The sequence below is a fragment of the Athene noctua genome, chromosome 13 (genome assembly GCF_965140245.1).
Source record: "Athene noctua chromosome 13, bAthNoc1.hap1.1, whole genome shotgun sequence".
In the NCBI taxonomy this organism is placed as follows: Eukaryota; Metazoa; Chordata; class Aves; order Strigiformes; family Strigidae; genus Athene; species Athene noctua.
In genome coordinates this window covers 23,980,490-23,996,577 of record NC_134049.1, presented here as the reverse complement: position 1 = coordinate 23,996,577, position 16,088 = coordinate 23,980,490, and the positions used below count along the sequence as shown (strand labels likewise).

The following is a 16,088-nucleotide window of genomic DNA, read 5'->3' as shown; positions in this document are numbered from 1 at the left end:
GGAAGTATAAGAAAAGCCACACACAGTAACCCTGTTTTACTGTGAGTGTGGTCAAAGACCAGTGTCCCTCTTGGTCAAATCTGAATGTTAATACAGAGCTTTTGGTAGGTCCTCTCAGCTGCTGTTTGCAAACGCCGTGTGAAAAGGAGTCATTGCAATTCTTGCTTTGGTTGGTGGCATGGGAATAAATGCCAGGGGAAGTATATGGAGTGGAAAGGAGAAAAGCACTGGCTTTTAGCTCTGGATGTAGACAGTGTGACTGTCAGAGGAGGTTAGGGTGGTGTCACATTCCACTCAGTGGACTCATGATGGTTTGTTTACTACAATCTCGAAAGTGCAAAATTAAGGCAACCACACCAAAGGGGATTGCTTAGAGATGGGTGAAAGAAAGGGGGAAAGTAAAGTTTAGAAAGAAGAGAAGGAACGGTTATAGCTACCACCGCTGATCTCAAGGCATCCCGGGTCCAGCCAGGACTCTGTCGTCCATCATCATGATCCTTGGTGGGGAAACTTCAAATTTTCATTGTCCAGAAGTCAGCTTTTATGCCTAGTGACACACCTTACTCCTCGTCTGCATCAGGGATCTCCGCCCTTCTTGAGTGAGGCTGCCACACATGCACGAGGGGAGTGTCCAAGGCCTGGTGGGTCTTAGAGGTGGGCAGCCTTCAACCAGGAGCTGTGTTTTGGTATTAAAATGAAGCAAAGTTCGTCTAAAGTTCATGATTTCTTCATTGATGTTATGGTAACAGTTGTGATCCATCTTTTTTGACAGTGGCTATGAGGTCATCTCTAAGGGCTCCAGTCAGGCTGAGGTACCAAACAACAGCACAGCTCTTTTTATACCACACGGTTAAGCATTCAGGAGCCTTTGCACCACATTCCACCCTTGGGATCAGCAACTGTATTTCAAACAGGCTGTTGTCGGGTACCTTACTATCCATGTCCCTGATGACAATGTTGAGATCATGCTGATCTTCTAACCAAGCATTACAGTGGGCATTTCAGTAGGAACTGAGCATGCACAGTTATGATTCCCCTCTTTGTAACTCCACCTACTTGTAACACTGCTGATGGCAGAGTGGGAGTATGTAAATACTGTGGTAACACATTCTCTACATATAACCCCACTGCCAAGAATGTTTTTGGACTATCAACACAGGACAGAACATGGCTTTTTTTCCTTTAAGCAACCCTGGAATGAGAGACTGACGAAGCTTTGTGCACCGTGGGCTCAGAGGACATAAGCTGCAAGAGTGATGAGGGTGTCTCGCTTTTTAGTTACCAGTGATACAGATAAATGATTATTGTTTTGAGACTTATTTACTTAGAGAAAACTGCATAGCAACTTATTTACTTACTTATACTAAGTTATAGTATTGCTTATAGTATTTTTGAATATTGTTAAGAATCCTGCTTGCCCAGACTGTTCTGTGGAATTTTATCAAGGACTACTGTGTTCATCAAAACTTCACTGTGAAAGTCTACCAAGAACTGCAGTGTTCAGCAAAATATCATGTTTTTGACCTTGGGGAACAGGTGTGCTCTAAATAGTTGGGTCTTGGTAAGGAGTACAGATAGCCATGTACGGATAGTAGAAGTTCTATTGGTTCTCTTAGATAAGATAGAATGAATAAACCGGCTGAAAAACACTCGTTATTCAAGAAACTGGCCAAGAGAATCTGTGCATGCTCCAAGGAAAAAACAAGGTGAGAAAGACTACGAGCCTTCCTCCCAAAGACCCCCGAAGACGCTCACCAGGAGGCAACGCGCAGGTGCAAAGAGAACATAAACTGCTGACACCAGCCTCTAGTACTAACCCAGCCTTACTCACGCATATGTATGTTTGTGTTATGTAATCCAGTGAATATGTATATTCACACTATGAATTTTTGGTAAAATGTGCTGTTGGTGTGCAAGCTTTGTAGAGAAATCCCCTTGCACCCCCGCCAGAGTAAAACATACCTGCTTTACAACTTCATTTCGAATTGTACGGTCTTTTTTCCATGAATCACCAGGAACATCACTACATCAATTTCCAGTAATCTTCAGGAAGTCTCTGCAGTGCTGGAGCCTGGAGAGGGTAGGTCAGTGTCTCCAGAGTAACTTCAGCTCAGACAAACAGGTCTCTGAGCAATTATAAAAAACAAGCCTCATCTCAATGCACACCCAGATTGCATACCTAGCCTTAGTGTTTCTTATAATGAATATATGATAATATATTACGATAACAACCTAGACAATATGGCTCTTACTTTGTACCTGGCAATGGCATCATCCTTTTCCTGTCAGTTGCAGCTGGCACCACCAGCAGTTCCAGGACAAAAAGGCCTTTCTCCTGGCTCCTGTATCAGGATCACTGTCAGAAGCACAGCGTGGAGCCCTCCCCGCAGGCAGAAAGCACTGGTCTCAGCTGGTCTCAAGGCTGCAGGGAGGCGAGGGCCGTGGCTTGAAAACCCCAGGGGAAAGCTGGGTGGTTTCTGAGCAGAAGAGCCTGCCTGCAGAAGATGTCAAGGCAGCCGTCCTGGAGCCAGGCTGAAGACTCGTTTGCCAGCATTGGCCAGGAATCATGAAGACGGGTCAACTGCTTGGAAAGCAGCTGTGCTCAGCACTATTCCGCCAGCGCACCTGTGGGCAGCGTTGCCTCCTGCTCCTCCAGATCAGAGCCTGGATGGCCTCCTGCTCCTCCACTTCACAGACTGGCCGGCCTCCTCCTTCCAGCCGCCTGCACACACCGTTCCTCAAGCCCTTCCTCGTGCTCGCCATCTCCACTGCAACCACCTCCCACCCTTGCTCTGCATGCAGACAGGCACGGCCACAGGTACCACCTCCATACCATCTACTCAGCGCCGCTCTCCTCCTCCAGAGCCAAGAGGGAACCACAGCTATTTTCATCTAGTGATGGAAATGATTGTGTTTGTGGGCCGTTTGGCCTTTTGGTCCATGCTCAGGCATTGCGCAATGCCTGCCAGAGCCGGCAACAAGATCCAGACCAACCTATTCCGCCAACACAAGCCGTCTCCCTTCTCCCTCCCAGTCATCCACACCTCCCATTTATTCTCACTTTGCCCCTCCACACTTCCTCAGCCAGGCTCAAACTTGCGCTTTCCATAGATCTCTCCCACTCTCACAAACCGTACCCCTACTCACCATCAACCTGTAGAGCAGTCGTGGTCTTTGGTCGAGGGTTCACCCCACCCTGAGTCCCCGTGAGGCTGGAGGTGCTGCCGGGAGGTCACCATCTTCCCTGTAGCAATGTCCCCACCCTACTGCTCTCAGGAGGCTTGGAGTCCCCCTCAGATAAGTTTGAGAAGCAAAGCCGGGGCTAATAGCCCGCCCCACAACTGCCACCATGGCTGGTTGTCTCCACACAGCTGCCTGCCCTTGCTCCCTGGAAGCAGCAGAGATGCCATCTGGGGGGTGAAACCATCCCCCCGGGGCAGCATGTCTCAGGTGTCCAGCTGAGCACGAGGCGCTGGGAGCTGCAGCTGTAGCCCCTGGAGTCCTGCCTCTCCAGGCCTCTGGAAGCCTGGCAGCAGGTGCCCGTCATGGTCAGTGCAAGTGCCAGGTGCGAATGTTCGAGTGGAGCATTGCCCTGAAGGTGCCAGGGCGCCGGGTGTCAGTGCACAGGGCCTGCGATCGGCAGGGCAGAGAGGGCTGGAGCAGGTAGTTGTGGCCGAGTGGTGAAGGCGATGGACTAGAAATCCATTGGGGTTTCCCCGCGCAGGTTCGAATCCTGCCAACTACGGGGTGCTGCAGCCTCCTTTTGGGCTGCCTGCAGTTGGCCCCACGTGCAGCCCTGGCACTCTGGGTGCCTGAACTTGGGCACCCCTGTGCCTACCACGCTGGTTCTTGCCTCCTCCAGAAATGCCAGCATGGATGGCAAATTCTCCTCCTATTTACAAGACAGGCAAGTTAAAGGGGCTTAATAAGAGGTCCACTGTTGTGGGTTCTTGAGCAGAACTTAAGAACCTGACCTTGCCTCACATCCCAAGCAGCACATCCCCACCAGCTCCTCTTCCCTACACCTGAAACTACAGCTGCTCTGGTAGCTTGATCTTGGCTGGCTGACAGGTGTCACTCCCCCTCCTCCACTGGACAGGGGGAGAGAAAATATAACAAAAGCTTTGTGGGATGAGACAATGACAGGAAGGACATCCACCACTTAAGACCACGGGAAAAACAGACTCCACCTGGGGAAATACATGCAATTTACTACCAATCAAAGCAGAGTAGGAGCGTGAGAAATAAAAACAAATCTTGAAACACCTGCCCGCCACCCCGCCCTTCTTCCTGGGCGCAACTTTGCTCCTGATTTCTCGGCCTCCTCCTCCCAAGCAGCAGAGGGGGATATGGAGTGGAGGTTGTGGTCAGTTCATCACACGTTGTGTGTGCTGCTCCTTCCTCCTCACTTTTCTTCTCCTGCTCCAGCATGGGCTCCCAGCTACGGGGACCATGAACTTATCCAGTGTGGGTCCTTCCCATGGGCTGCACGTGTTCATGAGCTGCTTCAGTGTGGGCCCTTTCCAGGGGGTGCACTCCTCCAGGAACAGGCTGCTCCAGTGTGGATCCTCCACAGGGTCACAAGTCCTGCCAGAAAACCAGTTCCAGCGTGGGCTTCTCTCTCCATGGGGTCAGAGGTCCTGCCAGGAGCCTGCTCCAGCGTGGACTTCCCCTGGGGTCACAGCCTCCTTTGGGCACATCCACCTGCTTTGGCTTGGGGTTCTCCACAGGCTGCAAGTGACGTCCACTCCACTGTGGACCTTATTGTGCTGCAGAAGGAGAGCCTGCTTCACTATTGTCTTCACTACGGGCTGCAGGGGAATCTCTCCTCTGGTGACTGGAGCTACTTCCTTCCCCTCATTCTTCACTGGCCTTGGTGTCTGCAGAGTTGTTTCTCTCACATATTCTCACTCCTCTCTTCTAGTTACTGTTATGCAGCAGCTTTTCCCCCTCCTTAAATATGTTGTCATAGAGGTGTTACCACCATTGCTGATTGGCTCAGCTTTGTCTAGCGGTGGGTTGGTCTTGGAATCAGCTGGCATTGCCTCTATCATAAATGGGGGAAACTTCTGGCCTGTTCTCATAGAAGCCATACCTGCAGCACCCCTGTTTCCAAAGCTTTGGCACAGAAACACAATACAGCTACTCATCTCCAAAGAGAGCCTGCAAGCCGAGGGACTTTGGTAACAAGGAAGGAAAGATTCCTCATGGAGTTGAGATCTTCCCTGTTGATACAAGGAGACGATCACCTGCTTTGCAACTTTTTTATTTATAGCTACTTATAATGATTCCTGAATATTGCTTAGTAATCCTGCTTACCCTGACTGTTCTGTGGAAGCTTATCAAGGGCTACTGTGTTCATCAAAACAAAGCAGTTTTCTGTGGAAACTTACCAAGAACTACTATGTTTGGCAAAAATAAGACCTGTCCTTGGAAACCAGATGCGTTCTAACAAGCTGACTCTTTGTAGACTATATATGGACAGTAGAAACTAATAAGCTAGTGCTTTTAGATAAACTAGAGGTGGTAAACTGGCTGGAACCATTCTTGTTCAAGAAAATGGCTAAGAGAATCTGTGCATGCTCCACAGAAAAGTACAAGGGGAAGAAGACTGTGAGCCTTCCTCCAAAACACCGCCAGAGACACCCACCAGGAGGCAAAGAGAACATAAACTGCTGACATCAGCCTTTTGAACAAACCCAGACTTACTTATGCATATGTATGTTTGTATTATGTAATCCAATGAGTATGTATATCCACACTATAAGTTTCTGATAAAATGTGCTGTTGGTGTGCAAGCTTTGTGGAGAAGTCCCCTTGCACCCCGGTGCCAGAATAAACATACCTGCTGTATAACGCTCCCCGAGTTGTAGAGCTTGTGTCCATGCATCGCTGTGGTCCTGCGGGTATTCTGCCTGCTCATCCCCAGCCCTTGCACATATGGACACCTTTTTCCAGGGGGCTTTCTCAAATTTGGCTTAAGGATGAGTGATGAGGGCTGGGTGTCTCCTGTCTACTCCTCTTCTGGAAAACACATGAAAGTGTAAAAGAGGACATGGTGGTGACTGGCGTCAGGAGACCACCCCCTGCCATCACAGACCCTGATGGGTTCACTCTCACAGTCCCTGAGAGGAAGAGTGACTGCTGTTACTCTGCCTGCATGGTGCGGCACCTTAAGGACAAGGGAAACCCTGAGGAGCACATGCAGAAAAGACCCCAGAGAATTAGGAGACACATCCCATTGCTGGTGCATGGTCCATTCTGTGCAGCCATGCCACTGGGTGTGGGGGAAGTAGTGCAAGGGAAAAAGAACATCAGAAACAAGTTGACACCATGGATGAAGAAGGAAAGGGGCAGTGGAGAGGGCATGTGGAGCTGATCAAGGAACCACTAGATCTGCAGTCAAATTCTCTGTTTTTACCAGTAGCCCTGTAGCAGGCAGGTGGAGCCATGCTCGCCACACTCCTTTCTTCACCCACATGGCAGCAATCTACATTCCATTTTTGCTTTTGTCTCCTCTCTCTGGTTTCTGCATGCTCTGGCCTGTGGATGGGACAGGGAACCAGCAGACAGCACAAACATGCAGGCCTCAACACTGCCACCTTGTTCATCCCACTCCCCAACAGGCTTTACCAGATCATCCAGTCCAGAGCCTTTCTGGAACATCTCACAGGATCTAAGTTTGGTGAGCACTCAGTCCCGCCGGTCAGGCCCTGCCCTGGGGTGAGTGGGAGCCACTTGCACCCTGAGCAGTGTTGGGCAGAACAGGCGTGGCACTGGGCACAGACAGGAGGAAGGTTTTCTCTGCCTCTTTGGCACTCTGCGAGGTAGGAGGTGCAGCTCTGGGCTGTTGGGGAGCAGCAAGGGCAGGGCTGTGTCAGGGGGAGCACAGCACAGCACAGCACGAGCAGGGCAAGGTCCTTGCAGCCACTGTGAAAGGCAAGGCCCTAACTGCTATGCGACTTGCTTAGAGAAATGAACACTGCCTAGGACTAAGAGCTTTTACCTCAGGGTCACCTGAAGATCTACCTTAAATCAGATCTCACTGGATGAGAACTACAACTACAGGTGATAAACCAATAGAAGATTGTCTTTCAAAAAACCTGCACGCATATAACCACGGCCAGAACAACAATGGACCTGAATCTAGCATAAAACCCCTACACCTGCAGTGGACATGGGCTCAGAGCACTGAAGATTAACACCCCACTGACCATAGGTCCACAACAGCTGCCTGGGAGAAGCACATACTTCTTACATTGCTGACAGTAACTAACTAGCCCATCCTTAACATAAGCAATTTGATTGGTTGACATAACTGTATTGTAAATGTATGTAAACCCTGCTTTCCTCTGTATTGTAAACATATACAAATAGTGCTTTCCTCTATATTGGTGTCCTCCACGCATTAGGCTAGAACAGTACTATGTGCACCGCTAAAATAGGAGAATTACTTCCCTCAGCAATCCGATGCTAAGCATCCTTGTCTCCCTCCTTGGCGGGCAAAGAACAGATGTTTATGCCAGGCAAAGCCTGCAGCACCCTGGAAGCTTAATTTCTGGGCAGGTTTACAGCCCTCACGAGCTCAGTGTGGAGCAGCTCCTCTCCATCCTGCTAAGCAACAAGTCTGTCCTGTTGCTCCAGGGTTTCCTTCAGCTCCTCCAGAGCCAGCTCAGGTGGCCAAAGAGAAATTCCTCATCCAGGGTCATGGACAGGAGATATGGGGAGAAAGGAAGACAAGGGCCTTGTGCTTCCCTTCCCAGGCCCACTACCAGTGAGGTTTCCAGGGAGACATTTATCCAGCCTGGGCAAGGGCATGGGATAGAGGAAGGGAAGGAGGCATGAGTGCTGGCAGCACCGGGGAGCATCAATCTGTACGATTTGTCCCAGTTTGAATACTGAGTGGAGCAGAGTAGCACAGCGGAAACATGTTGGGCCCATAACCCAGAGGTTAATGTATCAAAACCATCCTCTGCTAATTGCTTTTTTCTATTCTCCTGACAGCTGCCGTCTCTCCCAGTAAGTTTTAAAGCACACTTCTGTAGCAATCTGGTCACCCATGGCCATGGCCCTCCTGCTCCCTCAGTCCCTTCTCTCTGCCACTGAAAACTTCTTTCTCCTTTGCCTTCTTAGGAGCCAGCACTCCCCAAGTGTCCCTCAGCAAGGCAGATGGGTGGGTGTGGAAGTGACTGTCCTGGGGACACAGGTATGTTTCTCCCTTCCCATCAGAAATCTCAGTCACATCTTCCCAGTCACAAGCAAGGACCTCCAGGAGTCTGCAGGTGGAAAAGAGTAACTCAGCTGCTGCTACTTTGGGAAACAGCAGTATGATCCGCTTGAACACCTGGGGACTTTCTTCATCCTGGTGTGTTTGCTGCCGCGTCCACCTGCAGGTCCACCCAGGAGCAGGGCTGAGCAGGTATTCCCAATGGGCACTGCGTTGTCTCTGTGTGTCTAGGTGTTGGTGTGGGGAGGAGAGGGGATGCTGCCGTGTGGCCTCTGTGGGAAGAGCTAAGGTGCTGCCCTGTGCCAGACACAGCTGGTTCCAGCTGCCCCCACAACACTGACCCGTCTGTGAAGTTTCTGGCATGGGCAGCCCCCCTGATGGAGCTGCAGCATGAGTTGCTCCTTCCCTTTCCAGGCCATCACCTTGAAATTGCAATGACCCTTCAAATACATTCAGGCATGGCCTCTTCCACAATTCCTCCTTGTCTGAGAGTTTCCATGACCTGGCAGCAGGAACACAGCATGAGTATCGGCAAGGGAGCTCCCTGATACCCGAGTACTTGATGGGCCGGAAGCCAGAAGAGAGCTTGGATGTTGACTGTGAGGTCACCTCTGGCTCTGCAGGTGACGGGCCATCTTGTGCTAGGTGCTTGTCTCCATTCCACAGTGGATGTCACTGCATGGTATATGTTGTTATACCCAAACACTTCAGGTCCAGAGGAAGCAGACAGCCCATCAGAGGGAGATCTGAGAACATGCGGGCATGACAGTGTCAAAAGCGCTCATCAGGCAATCACAAAGCAATATGGGAACCCATGGGGAATGACACTGCCAAAAGTTACCTCTTCCCTGAGGGGTCTTTCTGGCCTGATGTGCATCTGGGTACATGGGTAGGGTTGGCTGGTGCTGACAGCCAACCACAGGTCTGCCTGAGAGCAGGTGGGCATGATGGGGTCAAGAAATGGCTTTCAGCCAATCACAGAGCAGCAGGAAAACATCTTGGTTGTGATGTTTAATCATAAAATGGCAGCTGAATGAAAATGGTGCCCTCCATGTATGTAGGGGAAGGTATGTTGTGGTCAGATGTACTTCGTCATCCATCAAGGGCTGCCACGGGGATTCACCAAAGCAATCATTCACTGCCAAAACCAGTAGCAGCACAAGGCAGATTTTAGCCCAGGAACAGATAATTGTTCAGAATTGTGCAGAACAAATTGCTCACGGGAATGCAGCATGGAGTGTGGCAGTTGCTCATATCTGACCAAGTTCTATAGACCAAGAAATCTGTCCTAGAAATGATCCACCTGCCTTTCACCACACTATACAATAGGAATAATAATCTTTACCTTAGCATTGTCTGCTTTTCACTCACTGATTGCTGAGCTGGTAGTAGAGAAGTGTACCAGATACAAACATATCCCTTGCCTAAGAAGAAACCCAGGCAGGTTGCTGTGCCTTTTGAATTGAACCGAAGGGCACACCATGCAACCACATGTTAGCCCAGGACAGAGTGAATGTGCAGGTGGTATTCCCAATGGCCACTGTATTGGCTACGTATGGCAAGGCTTTGGTAGTGGAGGGGTTAGGGGGTGCTGGAGGGCGGCCTCTGTCAGATGAGGTAAGGGGCTGCCGGGTGTGCCACACAGCCAGTTCCAGCTCCACAGCAGACCCACCGTACGACACAGCTGAGCCATCAGCAAATTTGTGGCCCTTCTGTGTAAACATATGCTAGAAAGGGCAGAAATATCCAGACAGAGAGAGGAGGAAGGAACAAAAGGAGTGAGAAAGAGCAGAGGGAAGATGCATCCCGCTTGGGCAGGTAAAGGAGTCTGGTGGGAAGGAACAAAGTTGAGCATGGGACAGGGGAGAGGAAAGGCGCTCTTTGTATATTTGTGGTTTTTTCTCACTATGTGAATCCGTTTTTACGGCAAAAGGTTATTTTATGCCAAGTCAAGTCAGGCTGGCCCACACCAGCTTCTGCTAAGCCATGTCCTTGTGTTTATCTCGACCCATGAGCTTTCTCATCCAGTTTTCAGTGAAGGTGGGGAATGGAGTGAGCAGCTGGGTGGGTGTTTGGCTGTGCATATACCACCACAGGTACATACACACAAACACACAGACACTTGTGTAGTACATGCACATGGGGCACACGTATGGCCGCAGAGGAAGAGGCACCCACAGAAGCACCACCAGCCCTCACACAGGCATGAACAAGAGAGTCGCCCCAATCCTTTTCTTTCCCTCCAGCTGCTTAGGGCTGGGAATCAGTGCTGGATAGAGACCCATGTCATCAGATCCCTCAAACCCTGGGCCATACCGTAGGTCTCGGCGGAGTCCATGCCCCGAGCACAGTTCCCATTTGTCCACTGTCCTGCTCCCACCCTTGACAGTCCCTGATGCTAATCTCTCCTAGTCGCTTAGTGCAGCTTGAGGTTCCCTAGCCGGCATCTCACGCACTCAGAAAACACCCAGTGCCAAGTAGCTTGAGGTTGTCTGTGTGGGCAGGGGCCTGGCAGGAGGAGGCCGGCCAGGCTGGGAAGTGGAGGAGCAGGAGGCAGAAGGGCCCCAGGAGCATTGGTGGTAGAGTGGTGACCATAGCTGCCTTCTGAGCCGTTCACCTGGGTGCAGTTGCTGCCAGTGTAGACAAACCTTTCTTCGGCTGCTCTCCACAAGTGCCTTGCCTCTCCTGCTCCAAAAACCCAGCTTCGCTCCGCAATTTCAGCTCCCATAGGGCAGTCGAGACACAACCCTAGACTTCCCCCGCAGCCATGTCTCATGGCCAGGCCTCTGGAAACCCCCTAGCCCAGCACACACAGGCCTGCCTTGCCAAAAGCAAACTGTGGGGGCTGTTTGGACCATTCAGAGACTCTTAGGGAGTGTTGAAAACGCTGGAGCAGGTGCCCATAGACCTATGGAATTCTGCATGGCTGGGTATCACAGTCAAGTTTCAAGCTTTGGGGCTAGCCCTGCTTTGAGCAGGCATTTGGGCTAGTGACCTCCTGAGATGCCCTGCAGTCTAGCTCCTTCCGTGAAGCAACAAGGCCCAGAGAGAGCTGTGCCTTCCTTCCTCTGCACCATGGGCAGTAAGTGAGCCTCTTCCCCACAGGAACTGGAGCTCAGTCATTGCTCAGCACTTGGCACATCTCGGGTCCTTTCTCATTGACTCTCCAGCCCCATTCCCACACTCTGACTCCTTGAGACCAGCACAGCATTGCCCCAGCACCTGCTGTGGCAGAGCCCTCCTTGCCCAGCCTTCCTGGCCCCAAACAGGGAAGAAGGAAGCACCCTTGCTGCGCCAGGAACCGTCCAGGTGGCAGCACCCACAAAATCCTCTCTCACTGCTTTCACGTCACCCTCCAAGAGCCCTTCTGGGCAGAGAGTCCATCCTCCACTTCAGTAAGCTCACAACAGCTGATCAGTGCCTTGTCCTTTCAGGTCATAAAATACCTTGAGGAAAGACATTTCACAGCTTCTCTGGACCCCTGTTCCCATGCTTAGACAGCCTCAGGGAGATAATTTTTCTTCATGTAGCAAGTTACAATGCGCCTGTTCAATTTCTGACCACGGCTCTCATTCTCCAGACATCACAGCAGTAACCTTGTTGGCCTTGGGAGGCTCTTATCGGATCCCCACTAAGCATTTTCTTCTCTCAGCTAAGCAAGCCTTGCGTCCTCAGCCCCTCCTCACAAGGCCAGGTCTATCTTAGGGCAGCTCCACTGAACTTGCTCCACTTGATCAGCACCTTCACTTGGTTCCCCAGAGAGACCTTCTTCCCTTTTTCTGGAGACTGGGACAACTTTCCCTCTCTTTAGTCATCAGGGAGCTACCCTGCCCTCTGATCTGCAGGCTGAAGAGCCCCTGAGATGCATCCTTCCCTCCTTCGGACTCTGTGGCACAGTCTGTGGCTGCCAGTCCAGGAGGTGGCATTGACCAGCAGGGTTTCAACCCAGCAAGTTTCCCTGAACTGGCTGATCCTCACCAGAAAATGCAACCAGCACCAGTCGGAAGAGGGGCAGGTGGGGGCAAAGGCCCACCCCTATGAGGCCAACGGGGACATCACAGGCTCTGGGATATTTCTCTCCAACGCTTCTGACTTGACAGGGAAACCCCACACTCTTCCACCACAGGCTGCATGAGCACTGGTGGCATTTTTCAGAAGGACCGCAGTCAGGACGTTTATCAGGAGGAGGGGACATGCACAAGGTCGTACGAGAGCATGCCCGAGCACATCATGATTGAGGGAAGTGCTGAAGGAGCTGGGTCTGTTCAGCCTGGAGAAGAGAAAGTGAGGAGGCTTTCGCTGTGTGAAGGTGGCTCTCTGGCTTGCCAAGGCCTGCCCTCAGCCAGAATGACCTTGGCAGTGCAGGACCCAGGAGTGGCCTGGCCTCCTGTGTGAGCTGGGGGGGGGGGGGCTGAGCTGCAGCTCCCAGGGGCTGGGGATCTCTGGGAGAGCTCTGGCTGCCCGCTGAAGCCTGTAAGGGGGGCACAAAAAGTCCTACCTGCAGTGTCCTACAGGGAGGAGCAACAACGAAGGCTGCAGTGGGAGGAACATTTGCCATGCCCACGGGGAAGCAAACAGGTTGGGGACCACAGCAGCCCCAGCAAGCCATGCTGCCAGGAGGGAAACCAAGGACAAAGTGGCCTGAGCAGGGAAGCTGCCTGCACTGGCCCACACAACCCACTGGCCCAGAATCCTTTCTCCCTGAGCGCTGGGTGAGACTAGCAGAGCCCCAGGAAAACCCTCCATTGCCTGGGGAAACACTGTCTCGGCCCCAAAAGGGACATCCCTCCTCCTGCTGTGGCACAGCATCTGCATGGGATAGGGCTGTCCAGCCCGGCTCTTGCTGCTCCCTGACACTCCTCCCACACTTCTCAGTCCTGCAGACCACAGGGATGGATGAGGAAAGCCCTCAGCAGTGCTGCTTCTCTGGGACATGCTTTCAGAGCTGTGAGTCTGTAGAGATTTAACCCTTCTCCAGTGACTAGGTGTTTCTCATGCCCCCTCTGAATGTAACTTGCCAGCTGATGTCTTAGGCTTGGGCATGGCAGCATGGTCTGTCTTGTGGGTTCAGAAGTACCAGATGCCAGCCCAGTGCTTTGGGCAGTGCAAAGGTACCAGGAGGTTGTGTCCTCAGTGTCCCAGGCTAAGTCTGAGATCCGGTAGAGTGTCCCTGCACGTCTTTCCTCCTGTCTGACTGCTGGGAGCAAGGGCCCTGCTCGCAACACACGGACTCAAACCTGTAGAAGGCAGAAGGAGGGTCGCACCAGTGCAGCTTTTCCCAGATGTGTGCACAGACCTTTCTTGGGCAGGCAGTGTGCTGGTCCCAGGGCATGAGGGCAAGTTCTCTCAGGCTCCCACAGTGCAATGTACTGAGTCTAGAGCAGCCTCGGGAGAGAAAATGATGTTCTCACTGAGGGAGAGGCCACTTAGGCGTGCAAGGGGAGGGCATGTCCCGGAAGAAAGGACAAGACTGTCCCAGCAGAGGAAGGCAGTCCAGCTCGTGCAATCCTTAACAAGCTACTGTGGGTCCTCCTCCTGCCAGCTCTTCCCTCTGCTGAACCTCATCCCCTGCCCTCTCACTTGGTCGCCTTGTTCAGCAAGGTCAAGAGCTCGGTTAGGACGGCAACCGAGAGTAAGGATATCTGGTTCCTGGCTGCTTAGTATGAGCTACAAGTTGAGAAACAGGAGAGCTCGTAACTTACACAGGCAGACTGACAGACCGTGCACCATGGGGGTGAAGAGTGTCAGCAGCAGAGACCGCAAATGCAAGGACTGACCCACCGATTGCTGGTCCATGAAAGTACCCTGTGAGGTGCAACCTTGCAGAAGTTCTACGGGAAACTTCATAACTGGGTCTAATTAGGCAAAATGAAGATTCTCAGAGGTTACCAGCCTGGGTCTGGTATGAGAGGGCATGCCAGGCTTGCGCAAAGAGCTCTGCCACTCCCTGGAAAGGCCCTGTGAGACCGTCTTTGGTGACGGCCAGGGAGAGGGAGAGAACGCAAAGCTCAGCCAGGAGTATAAGGCTCGGCACAGGTGGGCTGAGGGGAAAGGCAGGTGTTGTGCCAGAGGTCCCATGGTGTAATGGTGAGCACTCTGGACTCTGAATCCAGCGATCTGAGTTCAAATCTCAGTGGGACCTCATCCTTTTGGGGCTCCCTCCAGCCTTTCCCCAGCATGCTTACAGCTTAAGAAAGCCTTAACAGCCCTTCTGTCGGGTCAATTCGTTAATGCACTCTGATCTTCCTTCCTTTCCTGTGCTCCCAGCCCGGGACTGACATCAAGGCCCCTTCTCCTACCCTGTGACCACCAACTCTGCAGCTTTCCTGAGCACTGGCCCCAGCCCCCTCTGCTCCACTGTGCTTGCTTGATGGCTGCTCCTGGCTGACGGCATCCAGCCAGAGCCTCACCCTTTCACACAAGGTCTGAGATGGAGATCACGCGGTCCAGGCGCGGCACAAAGCAGAGCCAAGTAGAGGAGGACATTCAGGGCCTTGTCTGGTTGGATATTAGACATCTCCAAACATGGAGACTCTACAGTACTCCCCGGGAAACCTTTTTCCCAGGTTTAACCACTCTCAGACTAAGACAGGATTACTGTGTGTAGCTTTACTTGTTATTTCCAACCCTATCCATTGCTTCTTGACCTCTTCAATTCCCGGAAAACTGTCTGTCTCTAATTTTTCCGCTTGTTTATTTTTGCTGCTTTGGTATCGGTACAGGGAGATGCACCGACAACTAATGGTGCCCCAAGAATTGGGATAGACTTGTCATGGGAGAGAGCAGGTTCTACATTTTCCTTGCAGAAGTCTTGGCCAATGGAGGAAGGATGAGAACAAACCACCTCGGCCTCCAGCTATGCTGCACAAAGTCTTTAATGAGAAGGATAAAATGCACTGGCACAGAACAGAGAATAAGAAACACATCTGCAGAGTTCAGGGAGGCACAAAGAAAGGCCCATTTCCCAAGGACAAGCTCCACACAAAGCGCTTGCCCTGTTCCCATTCTGCTCTAAACTCTGGCAATGCCCACCCAGAGCAGTCCCTAACTCCGGCACCCTCCCCTAGGCAGCAGGAGGTTCAGCAAAGCAGAAGAGAAGGAGCCCTTTCTCGAGGAGCTCAGAACGAAGCTGAGCCACAGGAGACATGGTGAGGCCTGCCGTGCAGTGAGGAGACGTGGGCACAGGTCTCTCGCGCCAAGTGGGAGGTGAGGACGCCCAGCCGGTCTGCAAGTCAGGGCCATGCTCCCACAGCTGCAAGGTCCCTGTCTTCCATCCCACTCCAAAGGACGCGATCCAAGAGCTTCAGCAGTTCATAGTGCAGAAGGGGGGAGGCAGACACAGCCCTGAGCCTCCCAGGCCAAGGCCGCCCCCAGAAGAGATGGGAACCCCCCCGGAGCTGAGGGAGCTCCCAACAGCAGCCGACAGAGAGGATCCCACGGCTGTGCTCTGGGGGAAAGAGGTGAGGATGGGGCCCGGCAGGGTCACCACCACCGGGGAGGATTCGATGAACACCGTTGAGTCAGCGCAGCGGGCGACACAGGGCTCAGTGCAGCTGCTTGCCAGTGGGGTTGGGCCAGAGGCTCCGCAGGGGCGTGGGGGACAGGGTCTGCAGCAAGACATCTCTCGGTGAGGGAGGCAAACCTGAAACACAGAGCAAGCAGGAAGCATAGACCCCAAGATCAACCTGTCAATCATTTCCTCACCTCTCTCTGCAGCTCTCCACCTCCATCTCTAGCTCCATGTGGAGAACGGGCCTGCAGGTGATCTTGCTAACACACACTACAGCGTGACATCCTGTGTTAAGGATGGATTTGAAGGACTGGCAGCAAAGATGTGCCTAACTGGCTGCTCATTCAACAG

The 16,088-nt window shown here is 52.2% G+C and overlaps 2 non-coding genes across 2 annotated transcripts; both read left to right on the top strand.

The window, feature by feature from the left end:
- Positions 1-3,663: 3,663 nt before the first annotated feature.
- On the top strand, positions 3,664-3,745 carry TRNAS-AGA (transfer RNA serine (anticodon AGA)). Its single transcript has one exon. It is a non-coding gene; the product is annotated as a tRNA-Ser (tRNA).
- Positions 3,746-14,297: 10,552 nt separating this feature from the next.
- Positions 14,298-14,369, top strand: TRNAQ-CUG (transfer RNA glutamine (anticodon CUG)). Its single transcript has one exon. It is a non-coding gene; the product is annotated as a tRNA-Gln (tRNA).
- Positions 14,370-16,088: the final 1,719 nt, after the last annotated feature.